Consider the following 7,091-nt stretch of genomic DNA (forward strand, 5'->3'; position numbering starts at 1 on the left):
ACGTTCGGTTCAAATAAGTCAAATAAGTTATGAAGATCCCACACATTTCAAAACTAGTAATGTAATGCAGCTCTATGAGAATGACTGATTGATTGACTGTTTAATGTATGACAACTCAAGAATTTTCAGCTATAAGGCATAAGTTAACCTGCAATGTTTGACTTCTCATGATCATACAATATAAGATTAATGTAACGGTAATAAATTCTTCAAACTAAATCTATAGGTTTACATCCTGAGCGGCAGCATAAATTTGGTGAGTTAATGGCATCTATGTACATCTATGTGATTAATTATCGCAAAATAGCCCATATACCACAGCAACATAACAATACAAGGGGCATATGCCAATCATGTACTATGAGGAGTATGGAAGTGGTTCCGAAAACTGCACTGTGAGGAGTATGTAACTAGGTCCGAACTAATGTAACTAATTGCAGTTGAAAGGTGAAATTCTATTGAAAAGTGATTAACTGAAGAATAGTTGAGACACAGTGGACAGCAATAATCAAGTGTTCTGCATATTCTGCAAGTACTTTGGATCCTTGGTTAGGGAGCATAGATTCTATTAGTGCTGAAAACGGAGGTTTGGAAACCCATATACATGTAGTCCTCCACCAGTTTTAGCACTGCAATCTGTGTTATTCTCAGGGAGTTAAAACTCATATATTTATTTATTTAATAGATGTTTCTAATGCAAGAATTAGTCAAAAATGTCTATGGGTGGAGGAAAGCAAAGTGCCAAGAGTAAACCACCAAACATTGACTGACTTCAATAAAGCCAACAGCCAAAAAAATTGAGAGCCGGATTTGAACATGCAATCTGGCCTTGTTAGTCGCAGAGAGCAAGCGCTTTAACCATCTGAGCCATGCTGTGAGGCCAAATAAGTCAACAAAGATAAAACAACCACACTCTAACTCTACAAAGATTCTTTTTATTTTTACATATCTACAGTTTCAACACACAGGCAAATTGCTTCCAGAAATATATAATTGCCTTTCAATTAAGATAATGTACATTTTATTACAGGTCTGATGCAGGAAAATGGACATTTGTGTACTCTGTACATCATACATACATTTTGATCTAGCCAAGAGCTTCGCTGATTGCAAGCCCATGACCCAGGCTGTCACTAAAACAAGCCCGTGCTTGTTATATCAGATCAGTGATTTCATGAAAACATAAAGGAGCATAGTGTACACTAGACCAATGCATAATGCACACTGTCTAATGATCTCTTTGGAGCTTGATGGTATCTTCATTCCGATCAATTGTGCCCTACCTATGTACATCTTCATGTGGGCCTCTATGTAAAAAATATGTGTATACACACACACAGTTGTGAGTACACAGTCCACATGACAACAGTTATTGGCTGAAGAGATCTACAGATGTACAACACTGTAATGTACCAAAATCAAAGGTTCGCTAACTCTAATGATGTTCCTTAAAGGGATGAATGAATACCTCAACAAATTTGCTGCAAGAGGAAAAAGATGTCTGCGTGCATGGTTGTAGTTTGACATGTTTGGTGAGATGCTTTGTCAGAAAAATTGAAGCGTCAGAGACTGAACACTTTTATAGTTACAGTATAACCATCAGAGACTCTGGTGGTGAAGTCAGCTATACAGTTAACCTGAGATAGCTGATGCAGTGAATCAAAACTACACCTCCATTAAAGCTAGCTTGTGAAGTCAGCTATATTGTATACAGTCAACTTGAGATAGCTTATGCAGTGAATCAAAACTACACCTTAATTAAAGTTCAGCCGGTGAAGTCAGCTATACAGTCAACTTGAGATAGGTGATGCAGTGAATCAAAACTACACCTCCATTAAAGCTAGCTGGTGAAGTCAGCTAAACAGTCAACCTGAGATAGCTGATGCAGTGAATCAAAACTACACCTCCATTAAAGTAGAGCTGGTGAAGTCGGCTACAGTGTATACATTCATCTTGAGCTAGCTAATGCACTGATCCAAAACTACACCCTGATTAAAGTTTAAATTTAGGTGAGCTGTTTTAAAGTTTTGCAAAAAAGGTTATGAACAGGCCTCTCCAAATGCTGCATAAGATTGTGAAAGTTTTCTTTGTGAAAATAATTCATGAGATATTTTTAAAATAAATAGAACTATTCACTTATCTCCCTTTCATTTCTAGAAAGTTGTGACGTCATTCATGGCGCTCTTATTTATCTTTACACAGAGGTTACAGATTTTGTGACGTTGACGGTCAGATGTCAGTGAACCAGGGTCACTTTGACATCACAACATTTCACAATCCATGGTGTTTTAAGCAAACTGTACATGTACATATCTGTGTGGTTCATTTCTCATCAAAAATAAGCTAAAACGTACACATATATACAAAATTATACACAGAATTTATGAAACACAATTATATCACCAGGTAATTACTTGAAATATTCTTGACTGGTAGAATAAAATAACCCAATAAAAAAAATACTAAATGCTTGCTCAAATAACTTTTAGACCAAAAACCTTTGCAGTCCACCTTTAAGAATCATTCAACGTAATAATGAATACAATACTTGTAATAAGAAATGAATAATTGTGTAACAAGAAGCATCACAAAATTTTTTTATGGATAATGATTACGCTGTGCCACTTAAATGAAGGTCATTCTTAGACACAGTCAATTTTACACGAGCACAGCCATGCAAGTTCATAAGTTTCAAAAGAAAACTACATTTCAGACTGAAGCAAACATGAAACACAAACGAAAATATGTGTGAGTGAGTGACAGTTTACAAGGCCGGCCTAATGAAAATCGATCAACTGATACCTTGCTAAAATCCTTACTTTCTGGACATAGGCAACTCAAATGTGAAGTATTTATACTGGAAAATAAGGAGAAATTAAGTTCAGCTTTATAGATCTATGTTCATCCTTTAGGTTCACCGAACTTTCACAACCCAAAGTTCATTTTTCTACAAAAGTGACAGTAAAACTCATGGTTCAATAGATTTCCACACTGCTCCACTATACACGTCAAGAAGTCTTACATTAGCCAAGGCTCCAGGGATAAAAAGCCCACTGATGGATTTTTATCTGGCTGAGTTTAGTATAATGTGCTGGTGATCACATGAGCGTTGGAGCTATCGGCAACATCCTTTCTCACACTTCCCTCCATAATGTGCCATACTTTATAACTTTGCACCTGGTCCAAAAAACACCACTTAATATTGATCCTAAACAGCAAGATAATAGTCGCCTTTCACAACCTGATTTATTCCCCTGACAAAAACTTAGAATTACCCTACAGAACTCTCTAAATGAATAAAGGGCTTCAGTAGAGGACCTTAAGTAGAAGTTTGGCTCCAAACCACAAAAAAAAAATTCCTTTCTTGGAATTCTCCAATGTCTTATTTTTAGAAGGCAAGTTTTGCAATTAATAATCTTTGATATTAAAAAAAGAAATCTTGTCAGATAACGGAAATGTCCTAGCATATGCAAATGTGTGTGGGTATCTATGGAATATACCACAGTGCAGCATAACTTTGGTCATATTTTGCTAGTTTCTCATTGTAGCAGCTAGGTCGACCAGTACAACTGCTGACGCACTTTCACAAGTCAAAGACACCAGACATGACACCTTACACAGTAAGGAGTCATACACAGCATCATGCAGAAAGACACCTTTACTAAAATCTGGTGTCTCTTTAAATCAAAGGTCCATAATAGCAGTCCAGATAGGGCCTCTAATTTTTTAATTAAATTCAATTTTAATATTTTGAATAATTTTTGGGACAATTGGTCTGCTCTTTTTAACCAATATGCAGATAATTGAAGCAGGAATAGTTATCTTCTTTTTCTCCACAATTGGTTAGTCCAATGAACATATTCCTACCTTTACTTTTACCAAAAACTGGGTGAGAACTGTAATTATTTGCTTTTAGCATAACTTATATCTTGTTTATCTTTATGCAACAACATAAACAAACAACTAATATATGTCCTAAAAATTACAAGAATTAAGGAATATCTTATCATGTGAGAACAACGATAGTATCATATTTCATATTCATGCTATGTCGATTGTCTTTCTCATTAAAACTGAATTACCTTATGTTTAACATTGCTTTCAAATCAATGCTGGGGCCTTATGGGGGGGCGTTATGATCCAGGAGTGTCTCACCAATGCAGTTCCTGTGAGTTCAAGTACAGCTCATGCTGGCTTCCTCAGCGGCCATATGTGGGAAGGTGTGTCAGGAGACTGCGGATGGTCGTGGGTTTCCCCCGGGCTGTGCCCGGTTTCCACCCACCAGAATGCTGGCTGTTGTCGTGTAAGTGAGATATTCCTGAGTACGGTGTAAAACACCAATCAAATAAATAAATAAATCAAATCAATGCTGCTTTCTTGTGACACTATGTTCTGTTAGAGAACACCTCCTTACACCAGTTGCTATTCGTACCATATTGGCAAATGTGGCCTTTTTCTTCTTTGTCCTTTACAAAGTGTTAAGCAAAGCACACGTTTGAGATACTATTCTCTTTACACAGGTCACAAATGTGCTGTTCTTGGTATCTAGAAACAAAGATGAAGACCTCTTATGGTGGCTTTTAGGATATTAACCGCTGGGAATTTTCCTCTTTCTCTCTGATTTTTTTCCCCCACTGTTGGATGAGCATTGTGGATTTGACCTTGAAACCCCGTCTGGGGACAAGTTTACTGAGTAAAATGTACAATGACCCCATCCCAATTAGATGTGATTCTTCCACTTACAGCTTCTTAATGGTGTTAGCATTATAGCTTCCTGGGGAGGGGAGTGCATGGAAGGGGAAGGGAAGAAGGATGGGCAATGGGAAGGAATTTAAGTATACAACAATTCTTAATTCTACTATTTATATTCAATGAATAATTTTTTAAAAATAAGGAATACGCAACAAAATCAAACAAACAAATATTTCATATTTTCAGGATCCAAACACTGAATATATCTGAAATAAACTCGCTCTAATTTTGACCTCCAATATGCAAATGCACTGATTTATTTGCCTTTCCCTCTGTTGCGGTAGGCTATGTCATTCACGAAGTCTAGCTAGAAGTAATTAAAACTGAACATTATAACGTGTCAAACTGACTGTACATAGGACAACAAAATGTAAGAAAAACCCAATGTAAAAAATATGACATTTTTATATATTTTTTACTGGATGCATGCAGAAGGAGGGCTTCAATACCCACTTTCACAAAAATTTTTCTATTGATTTATCTTTTCTTATCTTATCTGGTGGTACAACCTGCATATCAACATCATTTACAAAATAAAATTCACAGAAATATATGACTGTTTTGTGAAAGTGGCTCACAAATTTCATGATGAATCGCTTTGCAATGATATATGCTGTTACCGATCATATAAAGACCATACTCAATTAAAGGCATCACAGGGCATACAGTATTAGCCTTAAGAACTAGCTACTTCGATTTTATCAGTGGATGACAGGCACGATTTTTGAGAGACACCTGTCGCCCTCTCGATGCCATCTGTGTGGGCAGAGAAGTTAGACGTGATGGAAAGGGTGTCAGATTATTACCAGCCAAAGCTTGAAACCTATACCAATTACGCCGAGCATTGCTTTCTCAAGGTGCCAAAATCCATTATAGTTTATCACACATATTGTTAAGATGAGCCTGTGCCTTACAATAGCGCCACCCTTCACAGAGCTGTCTAGCTGGCAGCCCACATAATCAATGTAAAACAGAACACTAACTTAATAGGCCTGTCACTTTTAATGTGGATTTCTGATCACACAAACAACACAGTTACAAACTTAGTCATAAACAACTTCAGAGAGAAGCACTCTGGTAAGAGTCATCAATTATAAAACATCTCCGTTCAGCTGGTTTTATTTTTGATGGAAATCTGAGATTGCGATTTATGTCGGGTCTCCTGTAAACCAAAACTACTGAAATCTGTTTAGATTCCTGTGAAAGGCATATTCAAACTCATACATACATCACAGCAGAATTAATTTACAATGTTTCATCTCGCTCCCATCTCTGAGTCATAAATAAACATGGCATCCCCAATATCGTTAACTTTTTTGTAAATAAAACTATCACATGGGTGACAATGTTTTGTGGTACTAGATCGAAAGAGATTCTGGTGGGTTTCTGTGGAGTTAATCTATGGCAATCCATACAAATTCTTGACATAAATTATGAAAATAAAAACCTGTAATTACACGTCACACATGCATGCTCAAAATTTTTTCAAGAATATTCCAGGATTATGGTTGGAGAAATTCGGCTCGCGTTCCACGACCATCTGCAGGTTGCTGTCAGACGTACGACGAGAAAGGAAGCCACCATGGGGCTGGACTTGAACTCACAACTACAATTGGTGAGGAAGCTACTGAATCATCATGCTAAGTTAGCACACAATTCACTTCAGAGCATGGATACACGTAATATACTGAGATTGTGTATGTGTATGTATGCTTCAGATGTAAAGCTAGAAGTAATAATACATTATTAATAGCCTATGTCCATTAATACATATATATATCACATCATGTTACCCGTAACCTACACAGTGGGCCCAAGTTCCACATAATGCTCTTCTTTAAATTATCAGTAAAATAAAGCTCAAACCAGATGAATCAAAGAACAGTACTTCATTCATAAATTTAAATCTGAACTTAACAGAGAAAACATCGGGAGATAATCTCTCGAATGGATAATCCCCCTGGGCAACATGTACAAGTACACTCAAATTTGCATGCGCCTGTGGAATTTCTGTATTACCGTGGTAAAGCTGTACTTTTGAAGATACAATAATTCTTTTGATCAGAAAGAGAATCTGATCAGAAACAAATGAAAGAAGACAAGTGGTTGGTAAGGGCTTGGCATAAGCTTTGTAGATTTGTTATAGTGGAAGCAGCTTGTTGGCTTGATGCTCAAACGGCTCGGATGAAATGAAATACAAGCCAAAAACATCTCATGGCAATAACTGGGCTGCTCTGACAACAATAGCCAGAGAGAGAAACTCGGGCAAATTGAGTTAGGGAGAAAGTCTAGGGCAGTTGTCTTTTGCACTGATCATTGTCCACTGATTGTCACTTGAA

The 7,091-nt window shown here is 36.9% G+C and overlaps 1 protein-coding gene across 1 annotated transcript in view; it reads right to left on the reverse strand.

Moving 5' to 3' along the window:
• The window catches only part of LOC135473391 (protein unc-13 homolog B-like), a 185,759-nt gene that overhangs the window by 141,062 nt on the left and 37,606 nt on the right, over positions 1-7,091 (reverse strand).

This window comes from Liolophura sinensis, chromosome 8 (genome assembly GCF_032854445.1).
Source record: "Liolophura sinensis isolate JHLJ2023 chromosome 8, CUHK_Ljap_v2, whole genome shotgun sequence".
Classification (NCBI taxonomy): Eukaryota; Metazoa; Mollusca; class Polyplacophora; order Chitonida; family Chitonidae; genus Liolophura; species Liolophura sinensis.